Source organism: Desmodus rotundus, chromosome 2, assembly GCF_022682495.2.
Source record: "Desmodus rotundus isolate HL8 chromosome 2, HLdesRot8A.1, whole genome shotgun sequence".
Classification (NCBI taxonomy): domain Eukaryota; kingdom Metazoa; phylum Chordata; class Mammalia; order Chiroptera; family Phyllostomidae; genus Desmodus; species Desmodus rotundus.
This window is the reverse complement of record NC_071388.1, coordinates 37,958,066-37,985,362: the sequence shown is the minus strand read 5'-3', so window position 1 is coordinate 37,985,362 and position 27,297 is coordinate 37,958,066. Positions and strand designations below refer to the sequence as shown.

Sequence of the window (27,297 nt, the reverse complement as noted above, 5' to 3'; positions counted from 1 at the left end):
GGACCAGTTTCAGTAGCCAACTGTGCCATTAATCTAACCCATGGCTTTTTTTAACCCAAGGTTCTATTCAGAGAAGTCTCTAGGAGAAAACTGACATTTGGAGCACAAAGGCAAGTGAGCTGAGGCCGAATGATATGCAAGACCAGTATTTTTTTTTCAGTTTTCTTTCTAAATGTGGGTAGGAACGTGGGACCACATGGATGACCCCCTGAAGGGCTTTTTTTTTTTTTTTTTTTTTGCACTTGGGTGATACATTGCTACCACTTACAAAAGAAGAGAAGATTCATCCCCAAGTATTCATTTTGATATCCTGGAGCCAAAATTCATATCAGGGATAGGGGGAATGAAAAAGGATTGCTATAGCATAAACATATACATGAGAAAAGGGGAAATCTGTTTAATATGAAAAGTTCCTGAAATGAAATGAGAGTAACTTCTGGAATCAGACTTTGGGTTGAATCCTCACTCCAAACTTGTAATTAGAGGTCTCTGAACTGCAGTTGCCTCCTCTTTAAAATGAGAGTAATGATACCTGCTTCTTATAGTCACTGCGAGGAAAAAAAGGCGACGACCTGCAGAAAGCTTAGTCCAGGTAGCAGGCATTCTGTGAAAGAGAACTGTGCTAGCAGAAACTCAGAAAGCCATAGGAAAGCTCTTTACTAAACAAGGTTAATGTTCCGGTGTGAGGGCTGCAAGCAGTAGTGGTTGCCACAAAAACAGCCATATAACCAGACTTATTTGCCCATCTCTGGCTAAAGTGAACACTTGTCCTGGCACCCAACGAAATGAATCTCTAAACAAAGAGATGAGTGCAAATCAGAATTTATTATTGGTAGCTTTCTTAACGTTTTCAACACCATCAAAAAAAGTGGACCAGCCAGCCAACTGGAAACCATTCAACACTAAATAAACATTTGGAATAAGCCCATGCCTTTTGCAAAATTACAATTTGCTTAAAATAGATGGCCTTAGAGGTCAAATTCAAATATACTCCATTGGATGTTCACATTTGTTTACTTCCATCCAAAGGAAATTTGGGGACAAGCAGCTCAGGCAGCTGCTTGGGGCATGAGGCACTAAGCACAGACACTGCTGCTCCTTGGACAGGATGTGCTGCACCTCTGCTTCTATTTTTAAAAGGCCTCCATCTGCCATTGTCAGAGAAGGCAGGGGCCACCAACCCTGTGTGCAAGCCTTACAAATGGCATTTAGGGAGGGAGGTGGGAATGGGGGAGGAGGAGGGCTCTGCCCACATTTCTTATCTGGAGACCTACTGGGTCTCTAACTGCTCCTACCCCAAGCAAAATGATTTCTTGGTTTTCAGATAGATAGGTAGGTAGGTAGATAGATAGATAGATAGACAGACAGACAGACAGACAGCCTTTGAAAGTTTATTGAAAGGCTACATGTCTCAAAAATTGAAGAGCTTTCCACAAAGCACTACATAGGTAAAATAAATCAGGAAAATGTAGACTAAATATTTCCCCTTAATAAAGGCACATGTCGAAAATAAGGAGAGGTGTTTCTGGCAATATTTTCTTAGGTTTCAAAAAATAAAACACTTAAAAATTTCAGATGTTAGATACTCCTCCCTTTTTATCTCTAATAAAATAATAACTATAGTATCAGAAAGGCATTTTTAGGAGAGGAAAAGTTTTAATTGCTAACAACAGAATTTCCAAATGTTAAAAAGTAGGGTATTGAAACACTTTTTAGAAAATCATTAACACTGAGTGTACTATGTAAACTAGTTCTCAAGTTTTCCATTGATCCATCTTAAAATGAGGAATAAAAGCTTCTAGTAAGAATTCTCTTAGTACTTACAGGATATTTACTTTAGAAAAATATCAATTCTACTGAGAGAGCCTGCCTGACTATTCCAGCCTGCACTGATTTTCTGCTTTACTGAATTTTTGCAGAACACATATATAGTTAGTTCACTCCATTCAGGAGCTAATTATCCACAGCTTGTGTTTTTGCTCAATTGTTTTACATATGTTTGGTTTGTTTCCCCAACAACTGGTGAGCATTTTGAGGACAGTGGCCATGCCTTATATTTATTCTATACCTATCAGTCACCTGTTCAGTGCTGACTACAAGCAAGTCTTGTGTAAATACTTACTAGAGGAAAAATAATGTTTTTTATTGCTAGTTTGAAATGGAGAATCTCTTCCATGAGATGTTTCTTCAATTAGCATTATAGTCAGCATGCGGGCATATTGAAATCACCTAGTTGCATATTAGAATCTTCTAGGAAGCTTTCCAAACATTCATATGCCCCATACTATATGCTAGATTAAAACACTGAAACAAATCATGCCTTAGCCATCAAGAAGATTACCAATCTATGTCAGATTCATTCCTCTCCTGCTCCTCCACCAGAATGAAGGCATCTCTGAGTCTCTCTCTACTTACCTAAGAAGAACTTGTCTTTCCTGGAATTTGATTCATTTAGGTTTCTTTGAATGCCTCCAATCCCTCATGAGTTAAAAACAAATCTATTATGGTTTTGTAGATGATCCAACTTACTCCCATTGTTAGGATGAAAGCAATGATCTCTTGGGACTTTCTCCATCCTAATGGGAAGTACTCTAAGGAGCTTACAGTATAAAATGAACAACACAATTTGGCCACTCGTTACAAGAATAATAAAGGGGTAGAAGCAAAACACAAGAGCTATTTGTATTAATTCAGACTTCAAGTGCGTAAAGAATACAGGACTTTAATCCACTAAATCATGAAACTTGAAACCAAACTACTTTAATAGATTATTTGATAACTTATTTGTAAAACTTGCAAATTAATTAGAATAATAAATTAATTTTTTTGCATAGGTTCAATGTTTTATCTTCAGTGGGTAATTTTCCACAGACTCAAATAATAAAATCAGAATTTGTGAAACCCTACAAATCATGTAATCAAACAGTTCAGAGAACGCTAGGTATCTACATAAGCCTATTAAGAGCTGCCACAGGATTTTAGTGGAAGTCTTGGGTCCTTTTCCTCAAACATATAAATTCACTTCTATTTCTATATTGAATTCTGAATCAGATGTCATTTGAAATAGAAATTCTGATCCTTTCAAAACTATGAAAATCACAACCAATCCATCACATATACACACACACTTCCAAAAACACACACCCATATACATGGATACACATGCATATTCTTATTAAGGAACCTGAGGCACAGTGTAAAGTGCCTCCCCTAAGGTCACACAGTTGGCTTATAACAGATATGGCACCAGAATCCTCCAAATCCAGTTCATTTTCTTCACCACATGTTCTTTTTCATCACTAATTAGTCTTCCTGTCCGAGAATACATAAGTCTCTCCCACAGTGGTTGATTTCAGTGAGGAACTAGGGATGAGAGGGTTTAGTCAGCTTGATAAATGAATCCTAGGGCTTCAGAGACTCTCACGTGACATCAGCTGGGCCCAGGTGAAATGGTAATCACCAGTGTATAAATGATTTGGACACTGTAATTTCCCCCTGCGATTTAGCTTGCTTTCTTCCGTTGATTTATTTAGAATGTGCTCTGCTACATCTCCGAACCTTGCTACACTTTGAGTACCAATAAATGTCAAACAGATTAGACAGGCCCATTACTCAATGGGCACATTTCTAAAAACAGTACAAAGGTGAAATCCCAGCAGTTTGAGATGATTGGAGTATTTACAGGATGTTAGGAAAACATCTGCTTCAAAGATTCCGAGCTTCAGGAGTTGATATAATGCTTTATTAGGAGCCTATACCCCCACTAGTCACTGTACAGAAAATATTAAGCCATTACAGAGTGAATGAGTTTTGAGTACCTATTATATAGAATAGGCTGTACAGAGATTGGCCCCCTAATAGCCACTTAGAGTGAATATATTTTGCTTTTATCAAAATAGAAGAGAATGGAGCTAGCTTCTGTAGCTTTGCTCAAAGATAAATTGAGTAGAAAGATTTTTTTTCTTCGTTACTGACCACTTAGATTTGGGCACATAGCATCCTTGCTGTGGTATAATGTCACCAAGCCTCAAGAAGCAGGCAAAAGTGGCAGCAATTCACTAGAACTAATCTTGATTTTTGTTATCCTCTTTGTTACCATAGTGACCATTAATAAATCACAAATTACAGACCCAAACATTGTGCCCTATCTCATTTAATCTTTGTAAGTATTCTAAGACATAGGTACAAGTATGCCCATTTTACACCACGAGGAAATCAGGGCTTGGAGAGGTTAAGTCCCTTCCTTGTGGTCACACATTTAGTAAATGGCAAAGCTGGGATTCTAACCCAGTCTGTTGAATTCTGGTGTCCTTGCTTTTGCCACTACTGTCATCAGTCGTACAAAACACAATCAGCCTGAAACTGAAATCACCACCCCTAGAATAGGTTATTCTAAGTATTTTATAGGCACAAGAAAAGTCTCCTTTGAGGAATATCCAGGGGACATCCCACCATTACTAATAAATTGGTTCCAGAACCACACCTCTGTGATCTCCTCTTCACCAAAATTCAGTTACATTTCCAGTGTTTTCTTTGTGACGTTTTCCCCTTCCCATAGCTAATTAGATAGTCGGTGTGGAGTTTGCAGACAAGCAGGCTGTATGTATGCCTGAAGTGGGAAGAGACAGAATATAAACAGGGCTTGGCAAGGAGCCAACCAGTATTTCCACTCCATGATGCTAAATTCACCATATAGTTTTCTATATAAACACAGACATACACATGTGTATGCACACACCAAAAAATGGAATAGGGAGAGGAGGGAGGTATTGCTTTCTTCTTTTGAGGTTGCATTTGTGAGGAAATGGCAGTTGGATTCATGATTTATTAATCACAGATTTTGGTGCTATATCTTAGGGTAGAGAAGCATCACTTGACTTTCAATGCATATTCTGCTAATTGGTAGGCTTTGCCTCCCAACTAAACTGTAAAGGAGGAGGGTGCATACTAAACCCATTGCCCTACTTAGGCAGCTTCTGGCAGGAATGCTGAGATGGATTAACATGCATAACAGAAGGCTTATATGACCCTGGGAGACAGCAGAACCTGAAATAACCTTAATATCCTGTCAACTTGCATTATCAGACCCCACTGAACAAGTAAAGCCTATTTAACAATCTGTCTCAGAAGGAAAAATCCATATCTTGTTTTTTAACCAGGATTTTTCATCCTGTTCTTTTTTATCCTGGGGATGTTTTTTTCCACCTCACTTCTCAGGGCAACATCACTGCACTAGACCAAGTTATAGGGTGTCTTGATTTCATCAAATTTCTCAGCAGGTGTGCCCCTCACTCCATAGTCCTCACTTCTACAAAGACACTCTTTAGATATCTGGAACTCGGGGTCAGCACCAAACAACTGGCCGTCTGGGGCCCGGCAGTGTGTTTGAGCAGAAATAATTCCATCCTGACAGTTGTCCTCCTTCAGTGGTAGGAAGGGGTTTAGGTGCAAGAAAGAGGGGAAGAACTAGTCAAATAAAGAGTTAAAAAGCAAGGAAATCTTGAATAAGCACCTGGGCTCTCTCAGACACGCACTCCCAGATGTCTTGTCAAGTTGTCAACTGTGTTTGCTGAAGACATCCTGAGGTACCTCAGAATGCCAAGTGCTTTATATTCCTCAAGGGAAGTGTTTATGGGAAAGTTCTAAAAATACCAGCGCACTAAAGCAAATCCAAAATAATTGAGTACCCACAGCTCTTTAACAGCACACTCAAGAAATAGATAATTCTCTCAGTCTTAGTAAGTACTTTCCCAAATTTCATATTTAGATGTCAATTCTCAAGGTTTCAAATTCCTTCCATCCACAAGATATGGCTTAGCTATAAGTTCAACTGTATTTAATCAGAGTTAAAATCATGTTTTTAAAAAATTGTTAGACAAGTATACAAAGACTTGGATTCTACAAGTGAGTAGCTGTGTGACCTTGGACAAGTTACTTCTTTTCTCATTGGAAACATTAAAAAGAAAGGGAAGGTATTAAAATTTGTTGAGTTATTGGGAACTTTACCGTCATTACCTTATGTAGGTTTATACTAAATGGTTTTCAATATTTCTTCTGGTTTTAATGTTCTATTCTATTTATTACATAAGTTGATTTAGCAAATCTTTTGGGGAGATTTTATGGGTCAGGCACAGTGCTATGCACTGCAAGAGTCATTAAAATTAATTTGAAAATGAAATACTAAAAGATTTTTACAAAGTTCTTTTATTTTTTCATTACTAACCAGGCTTGCAGGTTTCTTTTTCCATAAAATTCAGATTATTTTCTTATGGCATTAATGGGGCCAGTGCATTATACCACCACCCCCCAGCCAGGTCACATAATCCTGCCAGGAATTTGGTGTTTTACTCCTTGAGGAATATTTCAATTCTTCCAGACTCTGTCCGGGTTCCACTTTCCTGATATGAAGATTTTGGAATCAATGATTTAGCTAATTCCTAAAATTCTCCTACAAATCGGAGAATTTGTCTCAAACCAAGATGTGCAAAAAGAAAAAAAAAGTAAAATATCTCAATAATTTATAATATGCATTATATAATAAAATGATAAATATTTTGGATATACTGGGTTAAATACAATATATTATTAAAGTTCATTTTACTTGTCCCTTTTTACTTTTTATTTTCATATGGTTACTGGAAAATTTTAAATTACATGTACGGTTTTCATTTGTGGCTCTCATTGTGTTTCTCTCGGTCAGCTCTAGTCTCAACCTTCTCAATTACCCACTTACTGAAAAGCCATCAGCCTGTGGACTGAAGTAGGTCATATTGTTCTGGTCTGAATGTTTTTAAAAAGCAGGAAGACAAGGAAAGTAAGGAAGCAAGCTTTGTCCATAGGGGATTCACTGTGTCCCCTGAAAGCCATTGGGACCTTCTGCTTGTCCTCATGGCTCAGGACCTTTGCTGTGCAGATTAGACTATGAACACACCTGAGAACTAGATCAATGGCAAGACCCACTGGCTTTATATTTTAAAAGGCGGCAGGAAAGAAGTATGAGTCGCTGAAAGGGAAAAGGGCCTGGGAGAAAAAAAATGAGCTGGAGCAGCCTGGAGTTGAAAAAGCATGTTAGGGGACCTTGAGGTGGTGGGGAAGAGAGAAGGACCTGGGTGGTCAACCAGAGCTCTGCCCTCTGAATAAAACATTTTCTCTGGCTGCACTTCTCCATCCCTTTACTTCCTGTTTCATTCCCTCCTTTCTATCTTGCAATTCACTTTGTTAGGCACCGACACATAAATACTTTACTTCATTGTAATGAGTCTGTGAGATCAGCATGATTATCCTCCTTTTACAACTGAGAAAGGGAAACTCAGAGAAGTCATACAACTCTCCCAAGGTTGAACAGCTAGTAATGATAGTGGAGCCAGCATCTGAATCTCCATCTCTTGATTTCAGTGGCTATGTTTTTTCCACAACACCATAGCACGTGCATGTATTTCAACAGTTCCTTCCTAATTGACTTGTGGTATATTTTAAATTTAGCTAATTCTCTAGTTGCTCTATGAAGACAGCTTGGAGATTATTCTACTTCACATTTTTAAACTGCTTCCTGAAATGTGACAGGGCTAATTTTCCAAACTTCTTTTTCTCACTGCTAACTAAATACTGTCCAAATATTAATCAGATTTGAATACTTAGGCTAATAAAATAAGTAGGCCTATAGCTCATTTGAATAGCTCAGCCAAACCTGTGAAGAAACACAATTAACTGATACTCTATCTGCTGAGTGAAAGATTTTGGGGGGAAAAACATTGAAACATTTTAGCCAAAAGAATTAAAATTAGTTTAGTTGATTATGAGAACTCTATTAATGTGAATGTTTGAACCTAAACACTTAAAATCTTGACCATATAATTTCTGCAATTTAATTTAAACAGAAGCTGCAAGATATTTTTTTTTCCTTTTTACCTTCATGAACCACAGAAAAGAAGATAAATAAAATACATACATTGTTCTTATTTGAATTAAAGTTCTTCGGTGTTCCATCTGTAATACCCCAATGCCAGCATTAATCTATCTCTAAATCCATGAGGCTTTCAGCTCAGATCCCCGGGATGGCATTAGTAATACACACAGAAACTGTGCCAGTTCAGTACCCACAACAGAAGCCAGAGCACCCTGAGACTGGGTTGGGAATTAGACTTCAAACAAATCCCTAAGTTGAGGATTTAAGCATACATAATAGTTTGGGTTTTTCTTTTAAGTCTAAGTAATAAAAAACACAACCCTCAGAATCATTTTATTCATTATTCCATCTCAACCTGCCTTTGTCATGCTTGTTGCCCACAGAAACCCAAGATGGTGCAAACAAACGTCAGCAGATGCGGGAGGTGAAAACTGTTCTCACCGCCTAGTACCATTCTACTTGCAAAATAATTCTCTAAGTTTTTTTAAGGAGCATTTCCTTTAGTGCATTTAATTATGAATATACAATATTTATAGACTAGATTCGGATAAAGGATAGTCACTAGAAGTCACACAATAGAAATCAACCAGAAATTAAGTTAAAGTATCTATAAAACAGTACAAATTATAAGAAATTTAATTTCATTTAGAAATTTCCAGTGCTCAAGAAACTTTAACAAATATCTGTATAACATAAATGAAGGTATTTCTGGGTGTAAATAAGATGTAGTTTGATAGGTTGGTAAGTAGGTAGGTAGGTAGATCGATACACTATAGATACATACAAGTATATTTTTTCCTTCTCAAATCAGGAAAAATATAATAGGTACCTAGTATTTGAAACAAATAAAAATTGGAATTCAACTCAACACAAAAATAGTTTTAGGTACACTTCACCTTATATCACAGACTTGAAATTTTTCACAAAAATTATATTTATGTGAATCAATTTATGTGAAATATTCTGAATGACCCAAAGTATGGTCATCACTTAAAGAAAACCTCTGGTAAGTTCTTTATTTGAAACAATTAACTATTTCCTCATTTATCTGTGTTGTAAATTTTTCATTCAATAAATACTTACGGGGTACCAAGTATGTTCCAGGCACCTAGGCAGCATAGTCCCGTAGTCAAGGAACTTAGAGCATACACAGGCAGACAAGTGCATAGACAATTTCATAGAATAAGTGCAAAGTGTGCTGAGTGTCATCCATGCAATAAACATGGCGTGTGATAGAGAATAGCTGGGGGCCTATTTTAGACTGAATAATCAGGGAAGACTTCTCTAAGGAGATCACAAGTTGGCTAAGATATGAAAGATAAGAAGGAGCTCACCCATCACTCAGAGAGAAAGAGAACAAGAATGTATGTGTTTTGTTGGGTGCATTTTTGGTAGCAGAAATCACATTTAAAGGCCTGAGGGGTGAAGGAGGACGGCTGGACAATGTTTAGGAAGGAGGGGAAGGGTCAGAGAAGGGGTTACATAGGCTGAGGCTGTGAAAGGAGATTGGAGCGTAATCCAATCCATGTCTGTGAACAATCACTCATGCTATCATGCAGACAATTGATTGAAGATGAATGGAAGCCAAGCCACATGTCAGGGGGCTATTGCATAGCTGGGAAGATGACTGTAACCGGACTAAGTGATTGTACTGGAAACAGAAATAGGTCAGTAGACTTGACAATAGAAGCAACAGGGCTTGTTGATGGATTGAGTGTGGGGCTTGATGAAGAAGCTTGGGTGAAAGATGTCTCACAGTTATATATACAATCTAGATCTTTATATAAACTCTTCTGATTTAATATAAGAATTCTGTTCTAAAAGTATGCACTAGCCCACTGCTTCTGAAAATGCATTCTGCTTTGACAAGAATTCATTTAAGTTTTTCAAACACAGATCGTCTGTACCATCTATAACTAAATTTTGGGGGGAGGGGAGGGAAGATATTGAGACAAACAGGAAAATCTGCAATTATCTCTTCCCTTCATAATTTAAAGTGAGCCTTTATTTCCTTTTTTTCCTCTTAAAAATGTTAATAGCCTCCATCATTGTTGTTGTTGTTGTTGTTGTTGTTTTATAAAGCTAACTTAAATCCTCACCAGTTAACTAGAAATGATCGAAGGAATTAATTTAACTGAGCCACTGCTGTCTGGGGCATTTGAGTACTCTACCTAAATCTGAGCTGTGGATCCAAATGAAGAGAGAATGGCTGGAATAACAAGAGTGACCTAGAAACATAAACTTTCACAAATAGAGGAAACAGAAGAGCAAGTAGGACAGAATTCAACATGCACATACCATGAGACGAGTGACTAAACTGCTGCACTAACTTGAGACTTTAAGATTTAGGAAGGAAAAAAAGACATTAAAAATTGCTCAGAATGCTTTGAGGTGTCAAGTTCATTGGCTTTCATTATTGAAAAATACTTAGAATTTTAGTTTCCAAAGCTTACAAACCACATCCTGAAGCTCATATAAACCTATCAGTTTCTAGTACCAATCTTTTCCTCTGCTACAGTTATCAGCTCATGTCAACTGTCTAGATATTATGGGAGTACAAACTGTAGGTTTTCTCCCAATATTTTCCAAGAGATGCACCTGAGCACGGGAGCATGTGGAATGGCCAACAGCAGATCATTGTAGCATACTTTACAGATAACTTACAAAGAGACCCAAAGACGTCAGTGACCCAGTACACTGACCCCAGACAGCGTCACGAGCAGAAGAAAACTACTAGGAAAGGAGTCAGTGTGAGAGCTTTGCCTATGGCTCTCACCAAAGGCCTGGTTCCCATTTGATGCTCTACTGACCCATGTGAAGATTGGATGATTTTCTCCATATTGCTCCACTCACTTGCTCATCTGTTGAATTTCTATGAGCTTTTATACACACAAAGTAAGACTGTTCTTTGACTTGTAGGATCATTGTGAATTTTATCTGTATAAATCTAGGTCAGACTCATGAAATGCTTAGTATTCTACATGGGAATAGACAGATGCTTGAGCAGAAGAGATTGATTATTGGTTCCCATTTAAAATTATTTCCTCTCACTCCTTTTAATTTCTAAATTTTAATTTCTAAATGTCTAACAACTTAATTGTAAGCAGTTTGAGGAATATTAATAACAATTACAACTAAGGTAGAGGTGCCAGTCAAGACCCAGCCTCCTCGATCTTGTTCACTGTGGCACAGCATCACTCTCCCTCTGCCCCTGTGTATAAGGGTTCTCCGGAGAAAGAGTACCAATAGGATATACAGGTTTATATGCAAGGAGATTTATTGTAAAGAATTGGCTCACATGATAGAGGTTGGCAAGCCCAAATCTGCAGGCTAGAGGCCCAGGAGAGCCAATGTTACAGATGAAGCCTGAAGGCAGTCTGCTGGTGAGTTTTCTCTTACTCAGAGAAGCCAGTCTTTTTCTTCTACTCAAACCTTCAATTGATTCGATGAGGCCCACCACTTTATGGAGAACAGTATGTTTTGTTCTACGGATTAAAATGTTAATCTAATCCAAAAACACCTTGGCAGAAATGGTCAGAATAGTGGATAACCATCATATCCAGCCATCCATTATCCCCTCCTTCCTACAAGCACAAAATCCTACTATGGAAAGAGTTAGGTTTTGAAATTCAAGAACCGTTAGGCTCAATTGACCATGCAGTTTAGTAGCAGAAATGCAAGTGTGCTTTGGTATCAAATATACCTGGGTCAATCCTCTATTCTCGAGTTCAGCTCAGGGACCTCAAGTAATTTAACTTCTCAGAATCTCAGTTTGGTTCTTCGCAGAGCAGAGATTATAATTTCTCTCTCATAGGTTCATTATGAGAAATCAACTGAATAATATCCCTGACAGTTCCTGGCACAGGGTAGGCTGCCAATGAGTCTTACCCTAGCAGTTGTCCCAGCTGCATGGTTTGCTACTGATATTTAGCTGTGTCTGGCAGCCTGGTAGGTGGGGCTGCCAGGAGACTCATTGCTTCAGGAAATGAAGAGCCTCCTGGGAAAGAACTCATACAGAATGAGACTGTCAGATGAGCTTGGCCCGAGAAGAAAAAGCCTTAGTGAGCTGGGGAAAGGCAGGCTTCGACTATCTGGTACTGCGCCCCTCCCCCAGCTCGGTCCCTTCCAGATGTGCTCATATCGCAGTCCTGGGAAGAAAGGAGACTGAACAAAAACAAAGAGAGCTATTTCTTCTAAAAAACATCTGGCTCATGCTCTGTATTTCCTCCACTCTTTTTTCCACACACTCATAGTCACTGGGGAGAATTCTGGCTGCCCCACCTGCCCTGGGACTGCCTTCTCCTGGACGGGTGGGTCTGGCTCACCAAGCCTAACTCAGTCCTAGTACCTGGATTCTCTGCTTGGGTTTCTTGAATGAAGTAAGCACTGGGCTTCCTTTCTGTCTTTCCCAAATTTGCATTCTCTGGATAGATGAGCATTTACAAGAACCTCCAGTGAGACTTAGGTTTCTAACCAAAATATGAAAGTTCAGTTCCTGATGAGTAACATAACAGGGCAAGCCACCTGTTATATTGACAGACACAGTCCCAGGTGGGCCACTACGTCAATTTATTCCCCTACAGTACCCCTCTCAACAAGGAAGTTGATACTCAGTGGAATGAGGACAGCCTCAGGAATCCACCTTGGGAATTGGCCCAGACATACGCTGCAGACATGCATGAGTTTTACAGACTAATTAGACATTATCCTTTCAGCACTGAAGCTAACTTTGTTTCTCTGGTCAATATTCCCCACCCTGTACCGGCCAGTGTCTTTCAGTGGATACAAACATCTCTGCTTTCCGTCCCCACCAAAGATAGTTCTTCTAGATTAATGCTGTCCTATTAAATTTTCTGCAATAATGGAAAGGTTTTATATCTGCTCTATCCAATATGATAACCATACATTTCAAGCTATTGAACACTTGAAATGTGCTAGGGTGACTAAAGAACCAAATTTTTAATATTATTAAGTAGTTTAAATTGCTGCTGGTAGCTAGTGTCTGCCACACTGTCCCATGCGTACCTAGATAATCAGTCCTCAGCCACATGAGACACTCTCTGTCATCCAATGGATCTATAACCCTATTTTCAGGGCCCTGGATCCCAACAATGTGGTCCATTCTCTTTGTAAGCTTCAAATTTTAATGAATTTGAATTCCTCAGTGAGGAAATTTATGTACGATAATATCTGACAGAAGTAGTTCCATACAACCCTCAAATAATCCCGAGACAGCCAGTTATAAATTTAATCTTAGGGAAGTTGTTTTGAGGTTCATCACTTACAAACCCTCACAATGAGACCCAAAAGATAAATACCAGTTGGGCTGTCTCTCCAATTCCTAAAGACCTTCTGAGCCTCCTTTTTTGCCCAAGATGCTCCCAATGGATCTCCTTCTGTCATCCACTCTGCCTACCTGTCTGTTCACACCCTCCCCCCCAGGAGACTTCTAACCCCTGAAGGCCAAAAGTATATTTCCCCACACCCAAAAATGTTTTAAAACGTTGTCATTATTTTCTTTGTTGTTCTGGACAGAGCCCATTCTACATGCTATATATTTAAGGTTTTCAGAAGCTTGCCCTGGTGGAACAAAACTAAATGGTCTTCAAAATCTATTCTCAAATTTCACAGTACATAAGACCAGGACAGATACACAGCTGTGCTCTTCATATTCCCATTTAGTAGGTCTCAGGTGAGACACAGAAATTTGCATTTTTGCAAACACCCCAAGGCATACTAATGCAGGCAATTCTGATAATTCTGGGAGTTCAGTTTCAGAAAACCTAAACTAGAAAAAAATAACTGAAGTTTCTTAATTCCATCTGTGGAATCTGTATAATTTGGTGGCAAAGAAGAGCAAAATGAACAATGCATCCTAATGCACCTTCCAATAATAAAAGGCATGTTCGCCGGTCTTTACTTTTCTCCCGAAACTTTCAGATCAGTTACATCCTGCAGTGATGTGCTTGCCTCTTTCCCAGGAATCGAAGTCAAAGGACCTCTTGAACCCACCTCAGAAACTGTTCTACTCAGAACAATGCCATACCACACCACAATCCAGCCACCTGGTGACCGCCTACCCCAGTGTCATTTGCAGGGCCCATTGTGCACAGGCATCAGTCACTGCTTCTCAGACCACCTCCACCCCTCTGTAGCTGGGGGCTTTGCAGACAGCCTGTGACACCTCGTGCCCTAGCTTTTCCTCACATCCAAGGGGCCCACGCTTAATTTATCTATCTGAATTATGATTCTACTTCTACTGCTAACCTTGGGTGTTTAAAGCTCTGACATATAACAACAAGGCTTTTGATAGCAGCAAGTCTGTGGTGAGTGAGAAAAACTTGTGCATTAAAAGATTAGAAAGCTCATGGGTTCCTGGAACCTTCATTCCTGCGTAAGGCTCCCAGAGGTTCCTTGCTTCTAGAACATATTATTTTCTGCCCTCTGGGGACAAATCCCTTTGACACATACTTGTCATCTACAAATCAATGAACAAAGCACACGAACAGGATTCTAGGACCTTTGGAATTTAGGCTAATTTGGGCAGGAGTCATGATGGATGTTCAGGAATATAGGAGGAGGGAGGCTAGATGGAGCTGGCAGAAACTTCTAATTACTGAGGAAGAGCAGGGACTGGGATAACTGACCCAACGCAGCAACAAGCACTGGGAGGTAGATAAGAAGATTCAATGGGACAAGACCCGGTATTTGAGTGTTGGTATCAGTATTTGTTTGAAGAGCACAATGGTGAGAGACCCAAGCTACAGCAGTCATCCTGGGGAGGTACATACGTTAGGATCCAAATGGAAATCTGGGGCTAATGGCATGTTGTAGAATACAGTATGGTCATGGCTTGGTTTGAAGCAAGGCAGTAAGTTTGGATTCAGAAATGGAAATTTAGGCAGATAGACAACAATGGCCAGGTGGCTATAACAAAATACTTCTTTGCTCTGTCAGAATTAGCCCGGGAACTAGCATGACAGGAGTAGGAGTAGTAGTTATGTTGTACCTTCCGTGCTATTACTCATTAGGAAAACACAACCAGCCCTGGCTGGTGTAGCTCAGTGGATTGAGCACCAGCCTGCAAACCAAAGGGTCACCAGTTCGATTCCCAGTCAAGGCACATACCTGGGTTGTCAGCCAGGTCCCCAGTTGGGGGTGCCTGAGAGGCAACCACACACTGATGTTTCTCTCCCTCTCCTTCTCCCACCACCACTCTCTCTCAAAATAAATAAAATATTTTAAAAAAGAAAACAGAACCACACTTCTTGACACAGGGACTCTGCTGTAATAATCCAGGCTACATCATAAAACACACCATCTGCACCAGTTGTAGGCTCCACACCCAGACTTGTCACCTTCTATCCTTCACATCACCATTCCAGTCAGAGAGTCCTCCGAAGGAATCAGGAGGGCCCAGGCTGATGTGCAGGGTTGTAACAGAGCTCTGCATTCAACTCAGCTGGCTGGGCCATGCCCTCCAAGCTAACCCTCCGAGGGTACCTTTCTTTTCCTTCTTCCCTGTCAAGGGAATATTCAAGCCTAGCCTAGCTGGTCAACATTTTGGGGGTGAAAATAAAAATGGTTATGAGAGGCATATCAATGCAAACCAAACATTAAATAAAATAAAATCAAAGGTATAAGATCATCAAATGGGAAAAACTACTGTTATAATTTGCAGATGCAAATTTCTCATGCCTTTGACAAAAAAAAAGTTAATACAAAAAGAAAATGGAACAAATGATATGGGCAGTGTGTAAGCTAAAAATCTACTCAACCCAAATATTTTCTGTTCAATATAAACAGGCATTCATTTGCATGTGTCTATCACTCTTATTTTCAAGCATATTGGACACCAATTAAGAAATTGAAAAAAACTTTCCTGAAAAGATTAAAGGAAAAATATTAACACATCATTAATATGCTCACCAGAAATTAGAACTCAGCCATCATTGCTGAAGGTAAGTGTCCACGTTAACATGACGAGATGGAAGGCTAATGAAAAAGTTTTCCTTCTTTTCACACCTCAAATAATGGATGAAATGGAATCTTCATCTGCAACATAACAACAGATATATGTTAAAATGTTCCATGCTTGAAAAGAAAAGTAATACCTGTCAAACTCAGGGAAAAAGCTTTCAACTACTTATTCATGCAAGCTTCACAATTTATACTGGATTTGAATAATTAATAGTATATTCATTAAATACTCTAAAAAGTCAAGTTATTTGAGGGCTATAACTATTATCGTTAAGGCCAACCAATATCTACAAAGTTTAAACCAATTGAAGAAGAGGTGTGGAGGGAAAAGAAATGTCTAAATGAAACCTCCATTTTGACCCTATTATATATCAAGAATTTGGGGGAGAGTAAATCATACCCATTACCATCGGTTGTGAGAAAATACAACATTGTTTTGAATGGAACTAAAGGACCCGTCTTTCTATAATTCATTCATTCTGCAAACCTCTGTTGAATGTCTACCAAATATTTTGCATTCTGCTAGCTAATAGAGATTCAAATGAACTGATGAGAAGTCTTCAAGTTGCAAAAGATGTTCCCCATCGCTGCTATGAGTTGCTCTCCCATTATCAGTCAACCCATTGAGAACTGTAAAGTGGAAAACAGCCTAGGGCTGTGGTAGAGGAGGAGACTGCTGAGGCTAAATCCACAGGCGGATGACCTAAAGGAGCCTTTTACTCCACGCACAGACGACATGCACTCTGGAATTTATTAAGGTTTGAAATGGAGCATTAATGTAGTCATATCCTTGTCTGAGCATATTTGGAGACAGGATTGAGGTCACGGTCAAACTGGCAGTACGTGGCAAGTGGCTTAGTAATGATCTGCTGCTGTGATCAAGAGACACGTGCAAGGCAGTTTTGTCTATAACCGGGGTGCTGGAAATATCCAGACATGAGAAGACTTAAGTGATATTTAAGAGCCTCCAACGGGCTCACTGATGGAGTCACTTATGGACATAGAGAGGGAGGAGGCAAGGATGATGTTTCACTTCATCTCCCTGAACCCCAATTTTCATACATACAATGAATTTATTATCATAATAATATTTGCAGTTCAGGTTGCAGGGATCAAATGAAAGCAATAAAAGTAGAATCACTCCATTGCTGTTTAAAACAACAACAAAAAAGGTGTTAGGGGAGAAAATTCTCTTCTTTGGATCTCAATTTCTTTGTCTACACAAATGGAACAATGAGGTTGCTTTCTGGCTCTAACATTCCTTGGCTATGAGACTTTTCTTGACAATTTGGAGTAATTCATCCAATTCCTTGAGATGAGAGGGAAAGACAAGCCCGTACCACCACTACAATCTCAAAGGCGAGCCTTTAATTCTGTCCTATGCCCAAATGGGTAGTAGGCAGGCATTTGTACTACGCAAAGCATCTTTACTGTGCACTTTCTCTCTATGCCAAGTCTGGACATGAGAATGTGACTAAGACGTGGTCTTTTAGGATGAGCTAGAGTCTGAGATGACTTTGCATTACTTAGATAAAACTTATATTCTGCATATCCTAAACAAACTTTCCTCCCTCACCTTGAACACCAGCCAGCCTTCCTCACTATCTCTCAGATAAATGCCCTATTGCTTTCCAGAGAAGTTCTATCCTCCTCCTCTAGACCTCTTCATATCTGCCTTAGTTCCCAATGACAGCACCTGGATCAATTCGTAAGTACACCTCAACAAAATGTCTGCAAAACAAAATTCATTGGCTGTGCCCTTAAGTAGTCGTAGTCACTATAGTTGTATTTCAAGTTTTTCCAATTAATCCTTCATTAATTTATCCAGGAAGGGTAAACAGAAAACAAAAACAAAAACAAAAAACAAGTTCACCACTCAAGGCTGTGGCCTTAACTGTTAAATATAAATTGTTCTACAGTAAATCAGGAACCATCAACATTCCAGTTGCCTCCCCACTTCCCTTTTCAGCGTTAGGCTGGCTTGAATCTTGTAGGATTCCTCAAGTTTCCCTGGACTTGCCTTCTTCTCAAGTTTGTATTTAATGAAAACAAAGAAACAAAAAAATTATACTTGTTAAGCTTTTCTCTACAGGGTGAACTACTTGATGCCATTCTGATTAGGGAGAAATACAAGTCTCTACATTTTTTTCTGGCTGAAAATTATAATTGTCTGCATTCAAATCAGTCCAGAAAGCATTAGTTTTACATTTGATTTCACTTAAGTTTAAAAGCCACCAATTACTCTTTCCCTTGCAACTATTTCTTGGTTACCAACTATGGTGAAAAAAGTACCATCTACAGGGGATAAGAAAAAAACATCAACTTATTTCTACTTGGAAAAGCATGAGAACAGAGAGACTAAAAGAAATCTAATTGTTAATCCAGCCAACCACCAGGATAATTCAGAGATAGATGTTTAGAGATATATATATATAAAAATCAGAATTCAGGGAAATAACTATTCTAATCTTGTCCTAGCTTTAAGATAATATCTGTTCCAATTTTTCTCCAAGTATAGAGATCCTTATTGTTTCTAGCTCATTAACTTTCCTCTGTCTCGCCCAGAACAACACATTTCACCACTGTTTTGCATATTCGAGGCATAAACAAGAGGAGGACATTTTAAGGCATGATCCCATGGGGACTTCAAGAAGTTCATATTTCACTGGAAACTCGGAGCATCTTTTGCCCGGCTAAGGAGAACATCTGCTTCCTCTTAGCAGCTTTAAGTACACTTTGGTCCTGACGTCTTTCAATATCACCCACACAGCGTATGTGAGGTTTTCCTGAGTAAAATGGGAGGTGGAGTGACATTTGAGTTGGGGGCAAACTGCCACTTTCCAGGAGACATTTAACTAAAGGTTTTGCTCAGGAATCAAAAAGCACAGTTTTAGTGCTACTTATTCTTGGTTCTTCCTTAGAAACCTCTTTCTGCAATAACACTTAGCATCTCTGTAGCATTTTTAAAACATTAAACAAATTACTCCTCTACCAACCCTTTGTCAGGAAGTCAATTAGGTAGAATATAATTTATAGATGGAAAACCAAGAAATGAGCTGACTTAATTAGCATTCAGATGCATACTCCTCCTTCCCATCATCATGCTCCCCCAACCACCAAGAGTTTTCATGTGGCAGCGTGACTTCGGCCAAGATCTTTGTGATAGTTATTTATTTAGAATTTAAAATGTTCCACCATCTACTTTTCTTCAGGTTCCTTTATTTACTAGTTCATTCCAAAAGCACCTACAGAGTGCAGAGTAAGATTTTAGACACTGTAGTTCATCTCTACCAAATTAAATAATAATCTAACTCAAGGGTCAGAAAACTATGGCCCCTGGCCCCTATGTCTATGAATAACGTTTTATTGGAACACAGCCATACCCATTTGTTTAGATACTCTCTGTGGCTGCTTTTGTCATTGAAGCTTGCTTCGGGAGTTGGGAGGGAGATTATACAACCCACCAGACCAAAATGTTTACCATGTGGCCCTTTACAGAAAAAATTTGCCAACCCTATTCTAGCTCAGTGATTTCTAAGCACCTCGTCTAGCTGCACATGGATCTCCCGAGAATCCGATTAAAGACACAGATCCCGCACCCAGAAGATTCTGATTCAGTAGTCAGCGGGAAAGGCACGCAGAAATCTGTATTTTTTTAAAACCTGTTTTAGGTGATTGGGTTGTAGAACGCCATTTGAGGAATGCTGTCCAGGTGATACAATTTAAGACTCTTCAAGAGACAGGTTTTTTGCTTGTTTGTTTTTGTTTCTTTACGGGAGGCATTTCCACGAGATAACATTAAGAAAAGGCTTCAAAGAGATGATAGTTATCTTCAAGTTTTGATAGATTTAGATTGTTAGAAAATCCAAAGCTTATTTCAGGCAGTAGGGAAAACAGCTGTGAGCTAAGATGTGGAGATGGGAAGGAACGAGAATGAGTGAAAGGGTACAGTACAAAAACCAGTCTAACCGAAGACAGAATGTCACTCAGCGTTCATGAGCGAAAATGGCTCATGTATATGGAGTTGCTGATCAGAGCAATAGACGCCCTTGAACGCTTATTGAAAACACTTCAGTCTAAATTAATTGCGTGAGATCTGTGAGTTGCAGTGGAGCTGACCCAGCCAAGCAGTGTATCCCCATCTCTCTGATGAACAACGGGGGTCATTTGAAATATTACAGGTGAGGCTAGGAGACAGAATTAAATCAGTAGTTACTTCAGAGTTAGAACCTGCAACTCTAACCTCATAAGCAATGTCCTCAAACTTTAACATGCATCAGCAACATAGACCAGGCTTGCTAAAACTTAGAAAGCTAGGTGTGCTGTCCAGAGGTTCTGGTTCAGTAGGTTGGGGGCCAGACCTGCGAATCTGTATTCCTAACAAGTCCCCTGATGATGCTGATGGTGCTGGTCCAAGGACCACCTGTGAGAACTACCACTCTAATCAAATGATAACGATGTCTGGAAAAGAGAGTCACAGAGTGTGCCTGTAAATAGGATTGGTCACGCTGAAGCGCACTCAATTTCTACAACTGATAAACTGAGATAAATGCACTATAGTCCTTTAGATTCGGACTTTTAGAGTTTCTTACCAGTTTGGATAGAAGCCAAGCTAAGATTACAGAATCATAAATAATAATAGAACAAACAACAGAATAGGCCTTGGAGATCCTTTAGTCAACCTTTTATTTGAGAGACTAGATGGAGAAACAAAAATCAAAATGTTACATGGTTTGACTGTATCCAGTTTCTAATAGCTACCCAAGGGTTTAGTTCTTCAGAAGGAACCTGCATAATAAAAATGGGTGGTATTCAATATTGAGAAAATAAACTAGGACTGAGTCCATGCCCCCTTGGTTTACTAAATAGCTGACAGATGGCAATAATATATGAACTCATTTTAGTAATTATACCAGAAATGAAATCCTCATTGAAGGGAGTCCCACACTGGCAGAAACAACCACCAATAAAATTAATCAAGATTAGAAATCGACTTTGAATCTTGAGTAACTGGTCCCAAATTTATTCATTTATTACCTTATGGCTTTAAAGAGTAAAACATCATGCGACTAATATTGACTCTACTGTATTTAATTCTTGACTGTTTTGCTGAATTTCGAGTGTAAGGAAATTGAAGCTTGATTCGAGTTCAAGTCCTAGTTCCAGATTATGGGTAAATGACAACTCAGGTAACAGCTGCAATTGATTGAGAGTGACATCTAAGCAGAAAAGCTTTAGCTACTTCTGGGCTCCCAGGACACTTAGAAGTAATTCAGATATGGTTTCTCATCAGCTGGGTATTAGCAGCCTATAAATATGTGTCCACATTCACATAATGAGTTCTGACAGAGTAAAAGCCACCTGGAAACATTTAAGCATCCTTCTTCAAGAGGTGGTTTAGCTACTCTTTCCTCGAGGGACAACCAATCAACAATACATTATTTTAGTTTGTTGACATGTGGGATGTGTCGGGCTTTTGTTTTGTCTTGTTTTGTTTTCAATTTGCTCTCGTTCGTTTGCTGTTTGCTCTTCATTCATCTCTAAAACGTAGAACAGAAAGGATCAGTTTCCTTGTCCAGCCTCATGTCATATGTAGATAAAAATGAGCTAATCTTTAATGAAGCAGAAAGTGAGCTATATAAAGTCAATTTCCTTCCAGGCTTTAGATGATGGCTCTTGTTCATTTTATTGGGTTCATCAACCAAATGGTTATTTATTCATATATCCATCCATCATATATCAAACACGACTATGTGGAAGCCATTTTGACCAGTTTGAGTCCCCCCCAACATTGTTAATGATTTGAAGAGCAGCATCAGCAAAGGAATACTGCTCCCACACTAGGCACCTTCCGAGCTCTAACTTCCCTTTGTTCCCTCAGGGTGTAGTTCCCGCACTCTGGGCCGGTTAATTAGTTCACAAACAAGATCACTCTTCCATCATTTCTAAAGTGGTGAAATGAAGGATGTGATGATTTCTTTGCTTGAAAAGTCTAGGTATTATGAAATATTCTATTCTTTATAAGTTAAACACAATTTTCTCAGCCTGGTAGTTTGAGATGTTCTTTCCAAACTTAGCCTAATCTTGAATGAAGCCAGTATCCAAGTCAGGCCTGTTTAAGCACAAACTCCTACAGAGGTGTCCAGGAGCCCACCTTGGCGTCCGCCTGCTCTCCTTCAGCCTGAATAAACTCCACTTCCACAAAGACTAGGAATTCCTTGAAGACCAAGTTGAAGTTCACCTCCCCTGTTGGGCTCCTTTGGGAACCACACCACCACAATGAGACCTGTCTTTGGACTTTTGGGACACCAATGTGTCTAAATCCCTCACTCAACACATCAAATTTTGCCTTATGTTATGGATTACTGTTTGAAATAGGTGTACTATATGCTCTTTGAGAACAAATAATAGGGCACACATTTCTTTGTGTACCACATAGAATTTAACTAATTTTTTTCATATACATATTTTCTTTATTCAAATAAATCAGTATAATAAAAATGAATGTTAGGAGAATATATAATTTAAGGAAACATAAATAGTAGTTGGCTATGTATGAGTAGTTTTTAAACATTTTTCTGTTTTGTATTCTTTGTTTTTATATTGTTGCTAACTGATGAAATATCTGTCACTAGCTGCATTTAATAGCCTCAGAATTTAAAAGTACATTACACAATATCCTTGAGCAGAACTAGGGTTTTTTCCCACATTCTGCGTGTCAGAATTATGTCAGATCAGAATCACAATATGCGAAACTAGTACAAAATAGTGTTGAATGCAAACTGTAATTGAAAATTTTTTTAAAAGGTACAAAATACTTGATAGGTTACGAAGAGATGTAGAATATTTGGAAAACACAGAAAAACAAGAAAATAACTATAAACCTTACACAGGAAGAATGCTCTTGTTTAACAACATGTAAAATGTATAAATGTACATGCATTAGTGGGAAGACAACATATAGTACCCATTCGTTGTGTGTGCACCTTGTGCCCACATAAATATACAAATGCACATATAACCAGTTAACACTCAACATTTTTCTAATAGAATACTGCAAATGCTGTGTGGTGATCTCCTTTTCCACTCTGTATACTGCAATAATTTTTCATGTCCTGAAATAATATTTTAAAATATTATGTATAGTGGCTGCCTATTAATCCATCTCCTAACTTAATTGAATTACAATACAATGCAGAGATTTTCCAAGGAACTGCTTTAAAATGCAGTACTTCAGTGAACCTAGCAGATAAAATGTACGCATGGCCATTTTCATTTTTTAGGATAAATTGCTAGAGGTAGAATTTCTGTATTAAAACATCAGCATGACCCTAGCCAGTGTGGCTCAGTTGATTGGAGCATCGTCCCCTAACCAAAGGGTTGTGGGCTCAATTCCTGGTCAGGGAATATGCTTGGGTTGCCGGTTCATTCCCTGGTCCAGGTACATACAATCCCTGGTCCAGGCTCACACAGGAGGCAACCAATCCATGCTTCTCTCTAGCATTCATGTTTCTCACTCTCCTTTCCTCTCTCCCTTCCTCTCTCTCTCTAAAAGCAATTTTTAAAAAAATGTCCTCGGGTTAGAATAAATTTTTTTAAAAAGATGAGCATGCAATGCTTATTACTAACTTGGCTTCTAGAAGGCCAAAGTCTTTAATTTCACATTTCTTTTTTGTTTTTTAATGTATTTTTAACTAAGTGTATTAGGGTGACAGTGGTTAGTAACATTACATAGTTGAAAGTGTACAATTCTATAATAATACATCATTGTATATTGCATTCTGTGCTCACTACCCAAAGTCTCGTCTCCCTCCATCACCATATTTTGCCCCTGTACCCTCTTTATCTGCCCTCTCCTCCTCTGGTGACCACTCTTCCATTGTCCGTGTCTGAGTTTGTTTGTTGCTATCTGTTTTATATCCTACATATGAGTGAAGTCACCTGGTTCTTGTTCTTTTCCATCTTGTTTTGCTGAGCATGATACTATCAAAACCTATCGATCTTGTTGCAAATGGCAGTATTTCATCCTTTCCTATAGCTGAGTAGTATCCCCTTGTGTATATGTACCACATCTTCTTTATCCAGTCGTCCATCGAAAAATACTTAGGTTGTTTCTGTGTCTTGGCTACCTAGCATAATGCTGAATGGGGGTACATATGAGGTCTGTCCAGAAAATGTCCAGCCATTGTTCATACAATGAGAACAGTTTGCACAACATTGATGTAACCTGTCAACCAAGGAGAGTGAACTGGAATGCATATGCGTGAACAATGACAACTTCACTGTACTTGTCAGTGGGAATGGTAGACGCCATTGAGTGAGCACGTGTACTGTGTGGCTGTTGCATTCAAAATGACTGAGCAAGTCGAGTAACGAATCTGCATCAAATTTTGCATTAAGTTTGAACATTCCTCCATGGAAACTATTTGGATGATTCAGAAGGCTTTCAGGGATGATACAGTGAGTGCATTGCAAATAAAAATGTGGCTCAAACACTTCAAAGATGGTTGAGAATCTGTTGAAAGTAATCCATGTGCTGGAAGGCCTGCAACAAGCAGAACACCTGAGAATGTTGAACATGTTGTACAGGTTGCAATCAACAAAGATCAGCAACTGACAGTGGGGGAAGTAGAGGTTGATCGGGGGATTCCAAAAACTTCTCCCACTGTCAGTTGCTGATCTTTGTTGATTGGCACAGGGATGCATCCCCCTTTGGCATTGTTTCTGGCTTGAATCAGGCAGGGGAAGCAAGGCAACCAAGAGATTAGGAGATTTTTTACATATAAAATGAGGACTCAGGCTATGATAAAGCCAAGGGGTGAGGGTTTTTTGTCCCTTCTCCACTATCTCCTAAGTCCTTCCCTAATGTCCCCTTCACGACTGCGCCTGTCTTGGGTTGTTCCTTCCTTGAGGAATCTTACCCATCATTGACTATCCAGCCATCCTCCAGAGGCCAAGCAGGATGAAGTAAAGGGGGCAGAGGCTACACCCCTGCCAGGAGGATAAGTTTTGTCTCCTTAGTGGCTTATGGTCCTCAGGTCCCCTAGCCATGAGGCCTTTTCACCTGTCAACGGGGTTACAGCTCCTGAAACCAGGCAGGATGGTTCCCAACAAATAAACGTTTTCAAAATTTTCGGTAGACACTGAGAAGGGGGTTGCTGGGTCATACAGTAGTTCTATTCTTTTTTTTCCTGCTCTGCTTGTTCATTTGTTTTTTAGATTCAATTATTGATAAATATGTATTTATTGCCACTTTATTGTTCATATTTACCTTTTTTCTTCTTATTATTAAAGAAAACCCTCTAACATTTCATGTAATACTGTTTTCATGGTGGTGAACTCATTTAACTCTTTCTTGTCTGGGAGGCTCTTTATCTGTCCTTCAATTCTAAATGATAGCTTTGCTGGTTAGAGTAACCTTGGTTGTATCCTTTGAATATTTCTTGACACTCCCTTCTGGCCTGCAAAGTTTCTGTTGAGAAATCAGCTCCCTTGTAGGTAACTACTTTTCTCTTGCTTTTAAGATTCTCTTTTTGTGTTTAACCTTTTGCATTTCAATTATGATATGTCTTACTATGGGCCCTCTTTGTTTGGGACTCTGAGCTTTCTGGACTTCTATGTCTATTTCTTTCACCAGTTTAGGGAAGCTTTCTGTCATTACTTTTTCAAATAGATTTTCAATTTCTTGCTCTCTAGCCTCCTTCTGGTACCCCCATTGTTGGTACACTTGATGTTGCCCGAGAGGTTCTTTAAACTGTCTTCATTTAGGAGGATTCTTTTTTTTTTCTTTTCTTTCTTTCTTTCTCTCTTTTCTTTTTTGGTGCTGTTCTGATTGGGTATTTTCTGCTTCCTTATATACCAAATCTCTGCTTGGATTCTCAGCTTCATCTACTCTACTGTTGATTCCTTGTAAATTATTCTTCATTTCAGTTATTCTATCCTTTTCTGACTGGTTCTTTATTATGTTTTCCATGTCCCTTTCTTATACTTACTAAGTTCTCACTAAGTTCATCAAGTATCCATATAACCAGTGTTTTGAACTCTGCATCTAGTCAATGGCTTATCTCCATTTTGTTTAGTTCTTTTTTCTGGAGTTTTGTTTTGTTCTTTCACTTACAACATGTTTCTTTGTCTCTTCATTTTAGCAGCCTCCCTGTGTTTGTTTCTATGTAATAAGTAGAGCTGCTACATCTCTCAGGCTTGGTAGAGTGGCCTTATGTAGCAGACATTCTATAGGGTCTAGTGGCAAAGCCTCCCTAATCACCCAAGCTGGGCACTCCAGCTCCTTCCTCAAATGTGGGCTGTTTACACTCTCTTGTTATAGTTAATACTTGATTGCTATTGGCACACAAATGGGAAGGATTTACCCCCAGGCCAATAGGCTTCAAGGTCTGGCTGAAACTACTGACCACCATGGAGAATAAATTGTGCAGGGGCCCACCCCACAGAGCAGGACTTACTTGGCAGGGTTCTGGTGCCTGCTGAGTCCGTCCTTTGAGTGTGTTACTTGTGGAGGTGGTTGGGTGGTGTTTGGATGTGGTCTGAAGCTGTCTACTGGGTGCACTGGCTGTGGGGCTTTCCATGAGCCCCACACTAAGATTAGCAACCACCTGTGTTCTGCCTGTGGCCACTTGGCATGAGCTACAAAGTGATCTGCAGATGGCTGCTACTTGTGCTGGGCTTAGAGGTGCCCAGGAGAGGACAAGCTATGAACTAAGGCTGCCTGCTGCTAGTGCCATGCCTGGGGCCACTCAGTGAGAGGTATGGGACATGCTGAGGCCAGATGCTGTTTGTTTGAGAGATTTTAGGAAAGCCTGAGGTATGAGCCAAGACAGGCAATTTGTACAGAAAAACCACTGGAAACAGCTTGGGTGGGCCCACAAGTTAGGTGGTGGGGGTATCAGGGAATCACCAGGGTGGAGCAAACAGTGGGAGCCAGGTTGATAAAGACTTAGACATGGTGCCTGCTGGCTCAGCCTCAGTGTGTCTTCTTTAAATCCCTAGTTGTAGGACTTCCATTCAGCTAGATTCTGAATGATGGTTGTTCTGCACTTTAGTTGTAACTTCTGTGTGGTTGTACTTTAATTATTAAGTGGTCAGATCTGTTTGAATGGGATGAGGGAAGTCCCAGGGATGCTTATAGTAATGATCGCTCTTAGAGAACACTGGGGATTTTCTCCAATAGAAACATGACCAGGGAATCAACTAAAAAGCAAAATAAATAAATAAATAAATAAATAAACAAACCTTAAGGCACTAAAGGTAGTTACTAAAAATGTTAACATTTCTGAAGCCACTGCAGTTGAATTTAAAAGTTTGTTGTTGTTGCTGCTGCTTTGTGTGAAGCTTGGAGAATTAACTGATCTTCCTAATGCTGCATAAGGCACCCTTGCAGTAAGTAGTATGTTTGT

The 27,297-nt window shown here is 39.3% G+C and overlaps 1 long non-coding RNA gene across 1 annotated transcript in view; it reads right to left on the bottom strand.

Annotated features, from left to right (window-relative positions):
* Window positions 1–27,297, bottom strand: part of LOC123480123 (uncharacterized) — a 68,860-nt gene that overhangs the window by 8,992 nt on the left and 32,571 nt on the right. The window contains exon 2 of the long non-coding RNA XR_006655995.3: window positions 15,836–15,961. This is a non-coding gene — a long non-coding RNA (uncharacterized lncRNA). The remainder of the gene's footprint in view (window positions 1–15,835; window positions 15,962–27,297) is intronic.